Raw genomic sequence first — 16,207 nt, 5'->3', positions numbered from 1 at the left:
TTATGTCAAGGACGAGGTCTTCCGAACACATGTACCAGATGTTGCAACCCTTCGACAACGGATCATTGCATCGATCCCTCCAATGATATTGGCTAATGTGTGGATGGAATATATATATATATATTCTATTTAAAAATACATGATTTAATTTTTTTATATAAACATCACTTGTTTTGAACCACTGTTTAAACCATGTTTTAAACCATTATGGATTAAATCAGCCAACCCTGGATAAATGAACTTTCAAAGTTAGTTCTGAGCAATGCTTTTTTGGGAAAATTGAGGTAAGTATTTACTAGCACCGTATTGCTTGGATTTAACAACAAATTGTAGTTTTTATCTGGTTCTATCTTCACATAATATAATGTTTTACCTTTGATGGCAGATGTGCACCAGAGTGTAGGCGGAGCTGTGTGAACGAGACAGCTGTGTACCTGATTTTTTATCTTCTATAACTCCATTTTGTCTTATTGAATAATTTGATACTATTTTTAATGTTGCTGATTTAAGAGATATTCCAAGAGAAATCACTAAATAATTAAATTAATAATTGCTTGGAAATATATATATATATATATATATATATATATATATATATGTATATATATATATATATATATATATCCATATATTCTAATATAAAGCTTGAATAAACAGCTCAAAACGATTTTTATTTCATTTTTATCTGCCACCATTTGTATTCAAGGCTCGGATATATTTACTAATACATGCAGAAATACGGTCTCACGGAGATTTTGATGAAAGTTCATTGTTGGCCTTGACTAAAAGGTAGAAGTGTCTTGTTTCTGCTGATGAGAATGATACTTAAAAGGCTTACATATGATGCATAAAAATATATAAAATCATTTTTGAAACACTAGGTAAAATGACATTGAATCGTGCTAAAATATTGGACATATTTCATGACCGTTTTAGGGGCCCGCCTCGTCAGGGGTGTATGTGTGTCAGCGAGGCGGGATGATAAGCGCGACGCTCGCTGGTGCTTCTAGCGCGGTGTCTCCTCTGGACTGGCGCGCAGTCTTCTCGTCGTACACATGAGCGGTGACCGTAACATTACATGGCGGGGAAATGAAGATAAAGGTATAATGCAAGTCCCTTAAGTGCTTTCAAGAATCTGTACCGGTTTTTACGCCTTAAAATTACTCTGAAAACATGCGTTTTAGCCATTTTAACTCTTCTAAAAATACAGTTTAAAAACTTAATCCGAAATCAAAAGTACTTTTTGGCCCTCAGTGAACTCTTAAATGCATTTCGTAAGCAGACCCCACTCGGATATCTTGATTAGTTTTGAAATTGCGTTGTTTTTCCTGAAACTCTGCTCGTGTGTGTCCGGGTAGGCGGTGGCCTTAGGGTGACTTTGAGTTGGAACCACAAGAACAAAATTTCTTTGAACACCTATCCCTAACGTAGCACATCTTCAGATTGCGCGGATACATTTAACGTGATGTAAATTTTACTGCCCCAATCTTTAATAGCACGTTTGCAAATTTCAGTTAGCAAAAAATCTTGGCAGGCAAAAAAATAAGTCGAACACAACGCCACAAAGTCTGTTTCAACTGTTGTAAACAACAGATGTGCCGTGGGATAGAGTTAGTCATACAAGGGGGGAAGAGTTGCATGCGCAGGTCTGTCTACGCTATCGGCTGTTGTACTAACATCAGCTATGGCAAGTTAAATTGCAGCTATGGAGTGTAAAGGACCAAATGTTTTTACGTCCGCGCGTACCGTTGTCGCCTGGCCACAAACCGGGCCATGAACTCAGTCTAGCCAGTGGCAGGGAATTCACTCAAACAAAGGTAACGTCTGCCCATTCAGCTGCCGGTAACTGTACGTGCTTGATCACTCATAATGCATCGTGTTCAAGTATTTGAGACAAAACTAGAAGTATTACGGCACACAGATTTTCGTGAAGGTCACGCTTATGTTGGTCGCACTTTAGTTTTAAGCAAGTCAACTGTGCGCACAATTGTACGAAATAAGGACTCTTACGAAAAGTTTATATAGGTCTGATGCTGTTGGTTGTACTAGCGGGAATATATTTGACATTGTATACCGGAATAGAAATGAACAGATGATCCACGCGGAAAAGGTTGTTAAATGAATGTTGCAATGAAAAAAAAGTAATCATTGGCCTGACAGGATTGGTGTGAACCAGGTGGTGATACGTGAATAAATACTTTAATTTTTGCAAAATTAAAATGTAACCATCCGGTAAAATAATATCTGTTTCACTGTCAGTAAAGGATGGTTTGGTAAAGTACGCGGCGTGAGTTCAAGGTCACGCCCGGGCGGGCAAGTCAGCCAGCCGACTGACGAAGTACATAACCACGTATCTCATGTTACGCTGTGTCATATTTGTCATAGAAAGAGTGATGGGAGGCATATACAGACAAATGGTGTGACAAATTTATAGTTGAGTGTTATATTACGTAAAGTATATTTTCCTACACAATTTTGGAACACATTAAATAAATTAGCTTTGTTATTTATGGAAACTAATGCTTCAGAATCCGCGATTTCGAATAACCCGGGCATTTTTAGGAATAAATTAGTCGTGCTAAGTGAGTGATAGGTGTAATAACTGTGACTAGAGTGCTTTCCAGCTGTGTTGAGCTGGTGAAGTATGGGGTTTAACAACCCTTTTGTGCTTTTTTTGGATTTAAATTTCTAAATGTTCCAATTTTGCTTATTTCAAGGTCAAACACCGGAACTTGGGTTACTTTTCTCAGTTTTCCTTATATTTTTATTTATATTGACTAGTAAAATGGTATTTTAAGTAATATTTACATTTTAATTTTTTTTATCAACTAAAGTGGGTTACATAGATGATTTCGGTGTTAGTTGTAAGAAACCATACGTACAGTGGTCACATCAATATTTTTTAAAAAAAGTGGAGCATGTTAACCTTAAGTTGGGGATACTTTGCACCAGCCTTTAAAATCAATACTTAGATTATGTAGTATTGTATGACTTTTTCAAATATAAAATCCTGTCTTATGTCAAAATAGAACAACTTTTTGAACAGCAACATTTTTAAATATGCTGATTAACATCACAACATAAATAGTTTTTAAAATGTTAGTATTGGTACACTTTATTCATTGACATCTTGAATAGAAAAAAAAATAAGTTTTATCCTCATACATTTCTTGGAGTAGAACACACCAAAATCAATATAGTTCAGGGACAGTAAAGTAACCACAATGATTTATCACATTTGGAGGTTTGATGCTTCCAATTATATTATCAAAATGATAAAGTTTTTCATCTTGAGGTGTGGGCCGCCTCCATGACTTCAGTGAAATTTTCATGGCACTTATAGTCTCTCCTACTTCAGTTACCTTTGTGATCACACCAGAAAAATATTCATCTCCATAAAACTTGCTGTCTTACATTCTTGATGACTTCTCCAAATCCTGATCTGCTTTCTTTACATACGTCCGGAGTCTCTTCCTCGGCCATTGAACTGGCTTGCTGCTTGCGGTGTAGCTCAAAGTTCTCTTCTCCAGATGAATCTTGAAGAGTGAGATTTTCACCGTCTTCCGCCGAACTGCTGTCATGTATACACTGTTTAGAAATCTGCTTCTTTGTTCCCAAATCAGTGTAAAATCGTACCCATCACACTATGTCCTGGAGTCACCTGTAATTTTTTTTCCTTCCTCTGCTACTTCGAGCACCTGTAGCACCTTCGGCAGTCCCAGCCAGGCATCAGGGAAATGCTGGAGTTGCAAATATTTTCTGGGTATTTTGCCCTCCATTTTTCGAGACCCCATTTCTTTCCTGGGTCATCATCGGTTAAGTTACTTTCGTTGAAGTTCCAAATACTGCTAGCAGGCACAGCCGTCACTTCGACACTCAAATGGTCTGTGTTCTTGCTGTCATACTTCTCTTAATATTACTCACAAAATGTAACATTCGTGACCTGGTTAGTTTTCTTTAAATCTTGGTGCAGTTGTTCCCAACCTAACGAGGTAAATTAACTTCTCATGTGTGAACATTTTTATCATAGGAATACTTTGCCCAATTTGCTGTGGTGCAATATCCCCAAAATCAGAAAAAATCTAACCTAAAAAGTTGAATATTTTGTGACATATAATTCAACACGCACACATAATGAGCTCTGAAAAGAAAGCCAATTTAACTCCAAATGAAATAACATTCAGTGCGCTGTAGACCGAAAATTAAACTTATCATGTCTGCCAACCACCAATTTTATGCAATATTAAAAAAAATCTCACAATTGAACTTAAGCTGATTTTGTATCTGGGTAACAAAACAACTTTTTCTTTAAATGAAACAATGTTTTACCCGAAAGAGTAATGTTTACCCCCAAGTTATGGTATCTTAAAAGGGGCACCAGATAAAATTTTTCTGTTTATGCCAAAAAATACTTCTATTAGTGCTTGTCAAAATCTGCAAGTTTAATTTTGTAGTTAAAACTTGTTTAAAAGTTAGAGATTTTGAAACACATGTTAATTTTGTATACATCTATACTATTATTAAATAACTGTCTGTGTGTTTGAACATCACGCAAAAACTACTGGACCAATTTTGATGAATTTTTTTTATTAGAAAAGTCTTTGGCTAACTTAACTTGGCTATGTATAACTACAGATTTCCACCCCTAAGGGGTTGAAAAAGAAATAAATATGGTTTTAAGATAATTATAACTTAAAAATGAATCAAGCTAAAAAGATATTCTGTACCAATACGTAACATACAAAAACATCCAACCAAAAATTTTAAATTTATAAAAAAGATGAATAATAAAATCTCAAAATTTAATTAAGCAAAATAAATTATGTTGGGTAGCAATAATAAACATACAAACACAATCAAATTTTATGTTTTGCAAAGTTCAACCCCTAAGGTTTAAAAAAAAAAAGGGGGGGGGGAAGTGGTGGCAAATAAAATGAAAATAGTTTTGAGTTATTTATTGATAAGGCTTTATTTGTTAAAAAATAAATAACCTTTTCTAAAATGGAGAAGCAACCACACCATGGTAATTTCATACAGAATTACACTTAACACAACTTGGACCCTTTACTTTAGTTAACATTGTCTAGGTTTACGAATAACTAACGGAAGAACTACCAAGGTGCTTTGAAAAGAATTTAACAAAAATAAATGCTTACATCTTTAATGGTAAATTTTTAAATGATCAGCCTAGGTTTTGCAGAAGTTATAATTCATTGGAAAAATATGTAATACAATGTCATACACAGAATTAAATTTATTTTGTCCTTGGAAAGGAAGGGGGTGGGGGGTGGATAGTACCTCTAAGCCTGCTCTTTGCTTTCAAATTCTTACGTTTTGTTGTTGGGAGTAAAAGAATTATTGGATTTGTTTGTTGGTTTTTTTTTCCTGGTAGGAAAAGGGGGGGGGGGGGGTGATATCACACCAGTGTCTCACAGAATTAAAATATAGGTAATAGGACTACATGTGTAAAAATATTTTGATCTGCTACAAATGGAATAAAAACCAGTTTACTATAGACCAAGAAAAATGTCAATGGAATGAAAAACATTTGTGTAAATTTACTCTTTTGATTGGATTTTAAATTTATTATTTCCATATCAGTCCTTGAAGGGCTATATGAGTGCAGGTTAGTTGGTTGTATAATAAGTGCATTTTTGGAATAATAATCAATTGGTAGTGGTGTGTTGGTAGGGTGAAATAAATTGAACAAATTGATTAATTTTAAATGTATATGTAGAAAAATTAGGATGAAATAGGTGTATGTCGATAGTGGTGGGATTTTAATGTTCTTACAGCTTTTTTTTTTGTACAACGGTTGCCCTCATTGCTTCACTGAAGCTACCCCAGACCATGCAACCATATTTCAGTTGCGAGTTTTAAGTGCGCAAAATATTAATCTCAGAGCCTTGATAGCAAGTCTTGTATACTTGCATCAGGGAGCAAAAAAACCTATTTTTAATTGGTTTTAAAAATTTCCTGGATATTCACCATTGCAGGAGCATCCATTCATGAAGATACTTTATGCAAGCTCCCCCATCGCAAGAATTATTCAAAGAACATGTAATTTCATTTGCAATCCTTCTGTACTCGAGCATAAAATTAATGTCCCTTAGGTTTGTCCACAATCAATAACACAAAAACAGTTTCACTAGCCATCTGCCGCTTCTATAATTCACAGGGGAAAAAATTTCAGATATGAGAACAAAACAGTCAGGATTTACATATATAATAAAAATGAACCACAAAGTAATGATTAAACACTAAACATTCTTGTATTTGAAACAAATTTAACGTCGTGTAAAACGTAAATAAACTTGGCCAAATACACTGCTTCCGTTGGTCGCACGGAGCGACGTAAACGGGAAGAGTTGGGTGTTGCCAGGCTGATCCGTACCACAGTGGACACTCCATTCCGTGAGATCCATCTCCATTTACGTGATGCTTCCTCGAGCCTTAACGACTTATTTCAGGTTATGAGGTCTCGTTAAGTTACTTGTCCAAGTTCAGCATAAGTTTATTGGAACCAAAACAAATTCCTAGTATTTGAAGTTTGTGACTAGCTGTTTCTGTCAGCTGCAGTAAAATTGTTTTTGCACTATTTCGAAGAAAGAATGTAGACTGCCTGTCGCAGTTGTACCCGTGGTGAGACTTATGGAAAACTGCACCTAGTTTTTGGTCTCCAGGTCCCTAGATGTTGAAGCTGTTGTCAGCTCAGAAGTGTATGCACATCTCGCACTTTCGGGACCGCAGGCTCGCCACAGCGCCAACTGCAGGAATGTGGAACGCCACGCACAGTCCAGCGACTTAGCGACGGAGGTTCTCCGCCTGATTGGTGCCGGCTACAGGGTGTACTGAACCATGAGTACCTTTACTGTCAATCACTTTTTGGCATGAATTTCCGACAGGAATATGAACGTCTTTAATCTCGGGTTGGGTTGTGTCACTTCGGCTGAGGATTCGACACCGCTTAAAAATCGTAAACTATGAAAGCTACAGAAATTAAGTAAATATATTTTATTAGAGCAGACTTTGCATGTGGTCATTACGTATGACTCACCCGGTTAACATTTGCAGTGATGACGTAATGAGCGTTGGTGGGGGGCGTCGAATTGAAGTCACTGAGACCTGTGACTCCGAGAGTAATACACCGATTGAAGAGATTTTAATTATTAGTTGCTCGTGAGTGAGCACTGAGTGGAACTAGTTGAATGGAATAACTATAAAAATACTGGCTTTAGTTTTGGAGCCATTAATCGGTAAATACCTAAACGAAAATAGGTTATGTTGGAAAAAGAAAGAAAACAAGAGAATTTGCCTGAGCAGAAGTAATTAAAAATGCAGACAAGTGTCGTAGGTATCAAATGAGGCAGATAGTGGCTACGAGAAATGAGTTAGTGGGGCGAACGAGGCACGAAATTGGCGCTTGTGCAAGCCTCAGCCATTCGCCTCGCGAGAAGTGACGGGAAATGCAGAACATTGTGTGGTAATGGACGTGGATATTCTCCCTAATGATTCTGATGTTGATATGGAGACATTGAGTCAGTGGTTGTGAAGGATAGGTAGAGTGTTTCGTGGTTTGGTGTTGCCTGGCGTGGCCGCCTGACCGTCAAGTAAGATGTTCATTGAATTCACATCAAAAAATAAAACATCAGTTTTGTTAAATTATTTTATTTATTTCATACGTAACATTCCCGTACAGCACAGTGGAAATTCGTGAAACAAACCCCTAACGGCTGTAGTCCAAAATACAGCCTACCCAGAATTTTTATGTAAGAATGTAAAATTTTGCTCGAGTTTTTATAAGTGCAAGATTGGTCCTTTAACTCTAATGCAAAAAAATATATATTCCATTTGAAGTTATTATGTATACCAAAGACTTTAGATTAAAAGTTTATTTGGTAATACCAAACATAGTAAATAGGTATGTTATTTTCGAGGTAGTTTTCACTAATAGCACTGGGTCGGACACAGTGTCCAGCTCATATTCATGTATATAGAGAATATTAAAGACAGTCTATGAAAATGCTGGTTGCATTAAATAGAAAACAAACAAAACATTTTTGCTGCATGGAAAAGTTTGCAGTGTGTTCCAGAAGCTTCTAGTGGGAAGGGCAATCTGTGTGGTTGCATGGGTCTATGAGCATTCCAGAAATATTTGATATTCCATTCCAAAAATAAAATAAAATAGTTTATTTGTTTTTTCTTTACAGTAAGTGGGACTCATTCACAAAAAACTAGAATTAAAAAAGTGTGTGTTAAGATTAATGAAGCCAAGAAGATTCATTATAAAATTTTGGTTTGCTTTCTGCAGGTATATAATACATACCTACTTTTTAAGTTTATCAAATTATCTGTGATTGTGATTAAAAAGTATTAAAAATAACTATTTTTATGTATATAATCAGTTGGACCAACACAACAATTTTCAAACTCAAATCTGTACTGTTTTAAGAAAATAGATTGCCCCATTTTTTTTGTTATTCTCTTGCAATTGACACTACACTATAATGGCTTCATATACATTTCTGTCTTTAGTTTTTATTACTATTTTGCATTAATTTTTCTTCAAATCCTATATTTGAAGAAAACAAAGTTCACTGTATGTTAAATTTTAATTTGCAAAATATTCAACAGTAATGAATAATTTGATATTAAGTTCTAAATTTTAGTCAAATTAAAAAAAATTGGTTATCTGTAAAGTCGGTTTATGGACGATAGTTTAACGTGACAATATAACAAAACATTGATGAAATGATTGATCCAGAAGAAAATGAAATATCATATTCAGCCTGAGACTGAGCTGTAATAGGTTTTTGCAAACAAACCATTCAGGCATTAAAAATATTATATTCTTTGAGAAAGAAATTTTTTTTAAATTTTTCAATCTTTTGTATGATAAAATCTACCTCTGCATACTGTTATGAATAAAATTGAATCATTTTTATTGAATTATCACTATTTTGTATGGATACAAAGAAGGAGTGAAATTAAATCTACAATTTAATTAATAAATTTACTTGTATTTGCATTCATTAATTCAAATATATTTATTACTTTTGAAGTGTCATGCACGCCATATTTATTTTTACAAGTACAAAAAAAAATTTCAGCCGCCGGGATTTGATCCGTCAACCTACCATAATACGTACTTGTAAGAACGCCATTTCCTTGCGAATATACTCCTGTGGCGCGGTGCACAACAATAACCTCGAACCCCGCTACATTGTCGTCTGCCCCAAGCCGTGTGTGGCGACATGCGCAGGCGTGATCCAACCGGTGATACCCGCCTATCCCTGCAGCATGGTGGGGTGAAACCTGAGCAGTACGCCGCCACGTGCCGGCCGGAGTTCTCTGTACCGTCCGCAACATACCAGAGTGATGCCACGCATGCGTAAACAGGACACATCCGTAGTGGGACAATTTTTCGTGCGTGCAGCCAGTGTTCATCGATTTATTAGACGTCACGTCAAAACCAGAATTCACAAAAGCCTCGGAAATACGTTGGCTGCCAGGTTGCAAGCATTTATGAGCCCTGACTTTCTGACTACATTTGCAGATGATTTTTGTCCATTACTGGATTTGTGGCAACTTCGCATCCCACGGTTGTGTTTTAGTGTATAGCTACTTTTTCGAACAAACACACATCCCCATCAGCCAATCTAAAGTAGTATTTCTTGTCGTCAAGACAATCAACTCGAATAAAGTTATTTTAACTTTATGGATCCTGTTTGTTGTTGCAATTGCATCTAAACACAAACTTTCCTATTAGTTTGTATTTAGGTTCGTGAACATTCTACATTCGTCTAGGACTGCAATGGCTAACTTCACTTAGTGTGAGCAGTAGATATCACTTTTGAAACTTATCAGAAAGCCAGTTACATATGAATTAATATTGAATTTTTACAACAATTTTTATGTATTTTGTTCTGTACAGGGACTAATAAACAAAATCTACGGCAAAAAATGAAATAATTAACAATAAGTCTTTTAAAAATTGAATTTAAAAGGAAAATAAAAATAATTAGTGAACATTATATAATGTTAATGATTGGAATTAACTATTTTTTGAGAATTTGTATGAGAATACTGTGACTTCTAAACACTGTCAGCTGAAAACTTTCATCTTCAAATATAAAAAAGCTGGCTTTTACGTGATAGTTTACCTGATGGTATGTCTTTGTTGAAGGATTGTTCAGGCGAGCCGTTGGCAAGGGTCTCACGGGCCAGATGTGGTTCGTGGACCGCCAGTTGCCTACCACTTTAATACTGCTGCAACGTGCTTCGACAAACTTATTTTGAATACTGGAATTCACGAGCAAAGTTCGCAGTATGTTTGTAACGTATGTGGTCTGAGTTGGACCCACGAGCCAAGTTCGCTGAGCTCATGCGTGCGTGAGCTGCTTTAGGCCCGCCTGGGGTCTACAGTTGCGATACACCCTGTGCCATACCCGGGTCTACAGTTGCGATACACCCTGTGCCATACCCGGGTCTACAGTTGCGATACACCCTGTGCCATACCCGGGTCTACAGTTGCGATACACCCTGTGCCATACCCGGGTCTACAGTTGCGATACACCCTGTGCAATACCCGGGTCTACAGTTGCGATACACCCTGTGCCATACCCGGGTCTACAGTTGCGATACACCCTGTGCCATACCCGGGTCTACAGTTGCGGTACACCCTGTGCCATACCCGGGTCTACAGTTGCGGTACACCCTGTGCCATACCCGGGTCTACAGTTGCGATACACCCTGTGCCATACCCGGGTCTACAGTTGCGATACACCCTGTGCCATACCCGGGTCTACAGTTGCGATACACCCTGTGCCATACCCGGGTCTACAGTTGCGATACACCCTGTGCCATACCCGGGTCTACAGTTGCGATACACCCTGTGCCATACCCGGGTCTACAGTTGCGATACACCCTGTGCCATACCCCGGGACAGAACCTTTTCAATTCGAATAAACGCCATTCAGGAATCAAACTAGTTCTGATTATATAAATATAATTTTTGGTGTCACTATGTTGTATCCACCAAGATATATTTTGTTTAGTAAAATATTGGTCAGAATAATAATTGTAATTAATGGGTGTTTAAATTAGTGCTTAAAAATTTCATGTTTACTTAAGTTTAAAGAAATCAATGTTATACATGTTTAATGAAAACGCGTTTCAAACTTACATTGTTTTTGAGTAACATTCAATCTTGTTCTTTTTTTTTTTCCTGAACGAGTATAATGCAGCTAGAAGAGAAAATAAAATTCTTTGTGAAGAAGATAGGTCTGCAAATCTGGTCCGCTAGGCGAATAGGACAAGAATTTGTTTGGACAATGGGTAATTCACTAATTAGTGAACATTGATTACTTATTTTGCATTATTAATTCACAGAAGCACTTATTTACTGTTCACTTTTTGTTTGGTCATAATTACAAAAACATGTGAGTTGTGTGTAAACTGGGAAGGCTACAAAATAAACTGTTTGACTGTGGCAGGTTTGAGACCACAGCCATCCCAGATTAGCAGTTTTACTGGAATGTTGAACATCAACGGAGCGATGGAAATACCAAAGGAAAATCAACACGCAATATGATACTCAAAGCATATTTTAATAAGCTATTCTATGGCAATAAAAATTACACATGAGCGGTACTGAGAAGAAATTTCTCTGATGTGCATTCATGTTCAAGAAAACGCCGAATCCACCTGAAACGATCTGAACGGAAACAGCTCAGTTGGTGCGAGACAGAAGGATGCTCAATTAAAGTGGTGGTCTCTCACTCACTCGCACGCACTCTCACACAAAGAGGATATATGACTGTGTGAAAGCTTGTTCTGTTAATAAAGGATGTCAATATTTGATTCAATATGTTATTTGGACTTACGCCATTGCTTGTTATACTTCGTCATAGATAAACCTCTATCTGTGCTTGTGGATGGGAACAAATCTCAGTTCCTGAAACATCACGACTGTTGTCTCGGGAAGTACTATGTTCGTCTGAACTGTTGTCTTTGCGGTGTCATCATCGCTGGGTTCACCTGTGCGTCGTCTTTTTTATCTTTATTTACATCTCTTGCTTTTTCTTTTGCCAAAAAATTGTAAACAGCATTTTACAAAATGTGATCTTAAAGCAGACAAAATGAGGACCGCGAATGTTGGTAATTATTGTCATTTGATGGACATTTTACAGCGCAAAGAAGAGTAATGGTGAACTCTATAAGAATAAAGCTTACATATAAAATAAATGCATAAAAATATAGTTATTAAAGTTGCATATGAGACAGAGCCTAGATTCCTTTTTTTTTTTTTTTTTTTTTTTTTTTATGTGTGTTTTTGCAGAAGTTAGTGCAGAATATGTTTTGTATCACCGTTGGGTTTGTCTATCACTGTGTTGCTAGCCCATGTGTTCATTTGTGCTGTAATATTTTTTCTGAATAATGCCTTCCATGGAATTTTCTGTGATGTCTATGTTAGCCAGTTATGCACATAACATCTGCATCTTTAAAAGATTTTTGTAATACTTTGTTTCAAATGTGGAAGGCGGATACGCAAGCCAAAATACATTAAGTTGAAAGTTAGCTGATGTTGCATTGCGTTTTTACATCTTGTGTGGTTTATAAACTTGTATTTTAAAACGGTGTTATTGAACTTTTGTGTCCTACATTTCTTGCGTAATTTATACACTCGGCCTAACGGTTGTATTTATGCGTCATACTGGACAGAGTAAAACTGTCTCCTTAAGATTTCTGAAAAGACAAAGTTTAGAAGTGGATATTAAATATATATATATATATATACACACACACACACACACACACACATATATAATAAAATAAAATAAAACATGCAGTGTCAAATATAAATGTACACATAATGGTCAAAAAGTGTGCTAAATTGACAATAAATATTTTTAATAAAGAATCATAAACTCTCACATGCAATGTTAAAACTAGTATGTTTTTATGCAATATTTTATATTTAAGTTTTATTCTCATAGAATTCGCCATTATTTTTTTTTTTTTTTTGAGTTTAAAATGTCTATAAAGTGATAATGGTTACTACCAACATTCATGTGTCTTTTTATTTCGCCTTTAAGATAACACTTTGTAAAATGTAGTTTTAAAATTTTTTAGCAAAGCAAAATGCAAGAGATGTAACACATTCACAGGAATAGCCCTTAAAAATACTAATAATATAGATATAAAAGAATTAATTTGTCATGTTAAAAGTGAAGAATAAATTGTCAACACTTAAAACAGAGAAGAATAAAATGTGAAAAAACACTGCTTCAACAGCACCCTCAGTTGCAGCATGTGTGCAGGTTACAAAAGTCTCGAGAAAGCCAAAATAAACAGCAAGGATGCTAGAAGTCACCCAACTTTAATCTCCATCAGCCTTCATCTTACTTATAATTGGTTTTTTGACACATAACTTCAGTTTATCGGCACATACTTCTATTTAGTAAATGTAAAGAAGAGTTTCTGTTTGGTTGTTTGTTTCTTATACAAATCTATTTTCACTCGGATATTGATACAATTTTGCTCACTCGACCTTCGAAACAAAAGGAAGGTCACTGTCTACATGTGATTTCTGAAAACTTACCCCGTCTACCATTTCTGTACCCTTAGAGCAGAATAGTGAAATATAATTCCAAGTTTTAAAATACCTGAGAAAACTGGCATTTCATTCATTATAATACACGTCTTTTTTAACTCTCGTCTGGCTTGCAGCGCATTATAGTGCGAGGTTTGTAGACTTACGGAACATGGTGCAAATCTAATCACTGGTAATTTTTTGTTTTGCTTTTTTTTTAATAACATAATATAATAAGATTGCATAATACATAATATGGAATAAGCTTGATAAAGTTATCTGTTTGTAGCAAGTATTTACAGACTGATTTCAGTCATTAGAGCACATACAAATATACATACACATACTTAGTGCTAAAACACATGCTTTAAAATAACAATTCTGTTTTAATGTCTCTACTAGATTGCAAATTTTAGTTTGAAAAACACCTAAAAGATAGGGCCATGTTCGTAACACTTTAGAGAACCAACAAAATGTGAAATAGTTTTGACGCCATGTTCGTCCCAACACAATTTTCCGGGCTAATAAATTTTAGGTATTATTTAAGTAGTAGATTCCCCGATGTTCGCGAAACATGAACGGGTGCATGTTGCTACATGTGGGTCCGCCATGTTGACTTCGGCTCGTGGCTATAGCAGTTTCTGCGTGCATGCGCATTAGATTTTCAACCCGTCAAATTTCCGTTGTGTAATGTGCGTTAATTTCATTGCCTTTATACTGCACACTAAAACTCAACACACCTCAAAAACACAGGCGATAATTCCGGTTTAGGGGGGAAATGTCGCATGTACATGTGATGCGATGCGTTTGGTACTTGTTTTTTATGGCTAGCCCCGAGAAACTAATAGCACTATTTTATATAACAGAATTATATGTAGTTAAATTTTTAATTAGTGTTTTACTGTTTTTCCCTAAAATGAGTACTTTTTGTATATTTATCACTATCTCGCAATATTTTAAAGAATTTTACGTTGAATTTGGTGTCGGAGTTTTGTGTTGCAAATTTTTTAGAAAATGAGAATACATGGATTCACTCATTACTGAGGTAAGATGTTTACACATTACTAGACTTGCTCAAAAACTTTTTGAGGCCAACATTTTTTTTAAAACAAGAGATTTCTGTAGTGTGTTTTTTTTTTATTAATTCTGTTTATTCATAATGATAGCATATTATTCTATGAAAATGACACTTAAAACTGCTTGTGAAATAAAAATTAATGAAAATTTAATTTTGACTAATAAATGACACACTATTTCAATATAAGTATTTGTAATAAGCATTTCTAAATACAGTAAGTCCTCGGTTTACGTCGGGGTTACGTTCCTGAAAACCGCGACGTAAATAGAAGACGCAAAATGAGCCATGTTTCATGCCACCGGCCGGCCGGAAGCGCTGGCATACAGACGTGACAACGGGCAATTTTATCAGCAAATGACAACCGACAGCATGGGAAACAAGTCCAACTAGTACTTCTCAGCTTTATAGAATGGTTATTTAACCACCAGCTGCTTTATTACCTTTATTGACTGAAATATAAAAACAGATATATAGTACATACTGTACGTAATATAAACGCATAATGCATTCAAAGTGTAAGGATACAAAGTGGTTTAGCGCTACACAGATTTTACTTTGAGTCATTCGCGGGAGAAAACAACTGTTTTCTTTTGGAGGCTGGTAAGAACAAAGTCAAAAGAAATGCATACATACAATAAAAGTACTATAAGTATGACAAACATTGAGAGCCCTTGATTTAAAATAATCACATGAAGTAATAAACACCTAAAAGAGGTTATACAATAGCGCGGCGCAATTCTTACAATTTACGTACGGGAATAACTAATAAAAATCAATGTAAAATATTTTTCATGAGAAACACTACTTTAAATTTACGTCACAAACAATATAAATTATATCATTTTACGTAACATTTTAAATGAAAAAGCTCTGAATACACTACACATTGTGAATAGAATTCCAAAAAGGATGACGTGACAAGTTTGTCAATTTATTCCGAGTCACTTTGAACATTTTCCGATTCCTTTCCTACACACATGGAAGCTGTCGCCGCCTTTGATGTTCCGCCGAAGAAAGCATGAAGTGTTGTCTGCTTGGTTGTCTGCTTCTTTTTCTCCTTGAGGAGCTCCTCGTAGCACTAACACTCTCCATTACGTTTCGCCGCACTTTAGAGCTCCGTTCCTCATTTATGTCGTTTTCAGAAAAAATTTGCAATGCCATTTTGACATGGCCTAAGGTGGAGGTTAGTTCTTTCACTGTGATGTCTGTTTTCACTTCCGGGTCATCATCTTCACTATCAGTGTTGTCTGCTGCAGGATGGTACAAGTTGGTGGAAATAATTGTCATTGGCAATTGTGTTCCATTAACGCTAACTGAACAATAACCACTAACAGGGGAAGATGTAATCAAGACAGCTAGCTTGCCTGGCGCCTCCTGTTTTCCGCATGTTGCATGGTTCGCACGCAGAGTCTGCTGGTGCATGTGTGGTGGTTTCCTTCCTCTCTCTTGGCTCGAGTCGAGCTTCACCCGACGTTATCCCCAGCCCGTACAGCTGGTGTAGCTCTTCGTTTGTAAGCTCTTCTACATTAGCATCC

Source organism: Bacillus rossius, chromosome 18 (assembly GCF_032445375.1).
Source record: "Bacillus rossius redtenbacheri isolate Brsri chromosome 18, Brsri_v3, whole genome shotgun sequence".
Taxonomy (NCBI): Eukaryota; Metazoa; Arthropoda; class Insecta; order Phasmatodea; family Bacillidae; genus Bacillus; species Bacillus rossius.
This window is presented reverse-complemented; position numbering follows the sequence as displayed.